This window comes from Lagenorhynchus albirostris, chromosome 3, assembly GCF_949774975.1.
Source record: "Lagenorhynchus albirostris chromosome 3, mLagAlb1.1, whole genome shotgun sequence".
Classification (NCBI taxonomy): Eukaryota; Metazoa; Chordata; class Mammalia; order Artiodactyla; family Delphinidae; genus Lagenorhynchus; species Lagenorhynchus albirostris.
Window position 1 is genome coordinate 152,201,981 of NC_083097.1, and position 4,778 is coordinate 152,206,758.

The following is a 4,778-nucleotide window of genomic DNA, read 5'->3' on the forward strand; positions in this document are numbered from 1 at the left end:
CCTGGGATTTGGATCTAGTATGTGTGTCTTTACCTTTACCCTCACCCTGCTCAGACTTCCCAGCACCCTAAATACTGATTTGAAGACTTGGGACGGAGACAGGCATCCAGTTGCTTGGCAGCTCTGTAGAAAACTTGCAGATGCCCTAAATTCAATACAAGCCGACCTGCTCATCCACCTCCCCCCTGTCCTGGAGGGCCTCACAGAGGTCTTTAGAAGGTTTAAGCTGGGAGTCTACTTTGTTCGAGATGCTCATGTGGCTGCTGTGTGGAGAAGGAATGCAGGGGAACAGGAAAGGAGACAGACATACAGGGAGGCCAGAATGGCAGCTGTATCCAGGATGGCTCTCTCCAGGCTAACTCCTTCAGGGCAGAGACCTAGCCTCATTCATCTCCATTCCTCTAATGTACAGAGTGGTGTGTCACATAGTTTGTTGAATGAAAGAATGAATGAGGATGCATAAGAAGAGATGGCCTTTTCCCACTCAGCTAATACACAACAGTAGGTTTGTTCCATGGGACTTATCATAGCCCTGGTGATTCTTGGAAGAACCTTTTCCATGACCCAGAAATGAGCTGGGAAAGGAGTGCATGTGATGGAATCAGAAGCCCTTTGTACAACGTTTGTTCCAGACAGCCAAATTTGAGGAAGGTGCCCAGGCAGCCTCAGCTCCCATCCTTCACTCAGCAAGCCGTTCTTGGGCACCTGCTCTTCGCCAGCTGGGAAAGACCCTACACAGCTCTCAGCTTCTAAAGCCTAGACTGCCTTAGCAATTTCCCGAGAGTCCTTCTACCCCACCCAAGATGTCACAATCAGCCCCGTCTACCAGGCAAGGAAGTGAAGGACAGAGAGGTGAGTGAACTGCCATACTATGAGCCCTTGACCTGCAGGATCTCTTAGTCTAAATTTTTTTTCTTTTTTTTTTTTTGGCCACGCTTCCCATGGCATGTGGGATCTTAGTTCCCCGACAGGGATCGAACCTGTGCCCCCCGCATTGGAAGGGCGTAGTCATAACCACTGGACAGCCAGGGAAGTCCCAGGACCTCTTAGTCTGGATTCAGGAGTCCCTGCCAGCTGTGTGCCCAGCCCTGTTGGCCTGGGGATGCAGGAATGAACACTCTCTTGCCCTTGGGGAGCTCATACACTGTTAAAGATGATTATGGCAATAATTAGAGGGTATACAGGGTGCTGTGGGAATGCATAAGATGCAGGCACTAACTTAGCCAAGGGTATGAAAAAACTGAAGAAGTTGGGAAACTAGCATTTGATCTGTATAACAGCATTTTGAGCTAGGTGATGACATTCCATTTTATAGGAAAGGAACAAAGCTCAAAGAGGTATACTGATTTGCCCAAGGTCTTGCTGCTAAGAAGCAACAACATGGTGGAATCTGGTTCTCTAGATTCCTAGTCAAGAGCCCTTTACAGACAAGGACAGAGTACTTCCCACATGACCCCTGGGCCTGCCTCACTCATCTGGCATGGCCATGGTCTCACAGAGCAAGTAGCCACTCAGCAGGGGCAGCAGCAGAACCCACAAAACAGACTGGACAGGGCTCAATGGTTATTCTATATTCCAAGCCCCACACACACCTCTCATAATTTTACCCAAGATTCCTGGTATATTAGACTCTAGTTATAACTGTAAGAAACTTAGGACTATCCTGGTGGCGCAGTGGTTAAGAATCTGCCTGTCAATGCAAGGGACACTGGTTCGAACCCTGGTCCAGGAACATCCCACATGCCGCAGAGCAGCTAAGCCCGTGCGCCCCAACTACTGAGCCTGTGCTCTAGAGCCCAGGAGCCACAACTACTGAGCCCACGCACCACAACTACTGAAGCCCACCCACATGCCTAGAACCCATGCTCCGCAACAAGAGAAGCCACTGCAATGAGAAGCCCGTGCACCACAACGAAGAGTAGCCCCCACTCGCTGCAACTAGAGAAAGCCCACGCGCAGCAACAAAGACCCAACACAGCCAAAAAGAAATAAAAGAAAAAAAAGATAAACTCTAAAACAAAAAACATATACCAAAAAATAGGCCAAAAGCAGAGCACCAAAACTCAAAGAATATAGAAGAAGAAATATAGTGAATATAACAGAATCTAATAAAATTCAACTCAAAGCTATATATAAGAGACTGTGTTATAATAAAGTGATCCAGAATGTCTGAAAATGAAAGGTCTAGAAGATAATGGTAATCACCTAAATCTGAATCTCTCCACATATCATCCCAGAAAAAACCACAAGACCAACAGGACCAGAAATAACACCATCTATGACCAATGTCTTCAGCATTATTAGGAGACAAAACACCACAAACTTCAAATGACCAGCGAGCAGAGAAATAAACAACAAATTCTAACAGAGCTCCCACTGCTGCTGCAAGTCTGTGAGTACACAGAACAGAGAAAGGGAAGGCTTAAGAGACTGCATGAAAAATAAGAAAAAGATGAAAAATTTAAAGCACAGACAAAATCATCTTCAGAATTAGAATGTCCCACACCAAGTAGCCCCCACTCGCCGCAACTAGAGAAAGCACGCGCATAGCAATGAAGACACAACGCAGCCAAAAAAATTTTTTAATTAAAAAAAAAACTTAAAGCAGTTACCTAAAAAAGGAAATTTACTGATTCACCTAATGAAAAATCCTTGTACAGGGACGGCTTAGATTCAGGTTCTGACACCATCATCAGGAGGAATTTAATCTCACTCTGCTTTCCTGTGTGGCCTCTTTCCTGGGCAGACTTTCTCCAGAAGGTGGAGATGGCCACTGGCAGCTTCCGGTTTATATCCTGATAGATTGGTAACTGCAGTGGAAAGAACATCTTTCTCTTGGTTCCAACAAAAAATTCTGGAATTGACTCATTAGCTGGTTTGGATCTGTTCCCATCCCTAAACCAATCGCTGCAGCTAGGGGAAATGGTGCTCTGATTTGGGGCCTGGGAAAGAGTATCCTCCACCTAAAACACATTGACTGAAAGAGGGAGAGATGTGCATCCCTAAAAGAAGAAAGTGTGGCACATTGACTGAAAGAGGGAGTGATGTGCATCCCTAAAAGAAGAAAGTGTGGAGCTCCTTCTGTACCAGGGGAGAAGAGTGGATGTGGGTGGGAAAAAATAACTGTTGTCAGCCGTACTCAGTGATTATCTTTACTTGACCATTTCTTTAATTTTTTGAGATACAGCATACATTCAGTAATGTGAGCCAATTTTTAGAGTACAGTTTGATGAGTATAGTGTATACACCTGGGCAGTCGCCCTCCAGATCAAGATATAAAACATTGTCAGTTCCACAAAAGGTTGCCTTGTTTCCCTTCCTAGTCAGTATCCCACAGAAATAAACACTGTCTTGACCTCTATCACCATAGATTAGTTTTGCTTGCTCTTGAATTTTATAAAAAGGGACTCATACATACATCCACTTTTGCTCAATATTATGTCTGTGAGATTCATCCGTGTTGTGTGTATCAGAAGTTCATTTTTTTTTTTCAAAGTTCATTTCAGGGACTTCCCTGGTGGCACAGTGGTTAAGAATCTGTCTGCCAATGAAGGGACATGGGTTTGATCCCTGGTCCAGGAAGATCCCACATGCCGTGGAGCAACTAAGGCCGTGTGCCCCAACTACTGAGCCTGCGCTCTAGAGCCTGTGAGCCACAGCTACTGAGCCACGTGCCACAACTACTGAAGCCCACGTGCCTAGAGCCCGTGCTCCGCAACAAGAGAAGCCACCACAACGAGAAGCCCGCACACCACAATGAAGAGTAGCCCCCGCTCGCCGCAACTAGAGAAAGCCCACGCACAGCAATGAAGACCCAGCGCAGCCAAAAAAAAAAAAAAGAAATAAAAAAGTTCATTTCTTTCATGCTGTATAGTGTGCCATTATATGAATATACCACAATTTATCCACTCTACTGTTAATGGACAATTAGGTTGTTTCTAGTTTTGAACTATTATAAATAAAGCTATTGTAAAAAATTTTGTATGCGTCATTTGGTGTGCATGTGCACGCATATACCCAGGAGTGGAATTGCTGCATCATAGGGTAGGTATGTGTTTAGCTGGACTAGATAATGCTGAATACTTTTCCGAAGTGGTTCTACCAACTTACATTTCCACCTGCAATGTAGGAGAGTTTGTGCTCCACATCCTTGTCAGCACTCGGTATTGTTGATCTTTCTAATTTTGACCATTCTGGTGGCACCCAGGAATTTGAATCCAAGGGTCTTGTCTTCATATCAGGGCTCCTCTTACTCTGAGCACCCCTGAGATCAGGTTTGAATTTCTGTAGGCTGGAATGTTCTCCAGTGTGGCCCAAGACCCACAATACACAATCCAGAAGGTAAACATCAGAGGAAGTTCCTGCCCATGGTTCTGTGTCCAAGGGAGTTCTCACAGAGGGAAAGGCATCAGCCCTGGAGGGGCAGCCCAGTGCAGTGGCAAAGAACTCAGGCTCTGGAATGGGGCAGCCAAGGTTCAGACCCCAGCTCTGCCACTGCTGGGCTGTGTGATCTTGGTTAGTTGATCTGTGCCTCAGGGTAAAACATTAGTACTTACCTACCTTATAGGGTTACTGAGAGAATTAAAAGAATAGGTACATATGAAACAATTACAGTGACACATGAGAGATGCTATGTAAATGATGACCACTGTTTCTGTCATTGGCCTGGGAAGGTAAGTCTATAGGCAGATGAAATCTGGCTCAGCCCCCTGTATTAAGGCTCAGTGATTTATGAAATGCCAGAACATAATTCAGTCTGACTGAGGGAGGAAAAAAGG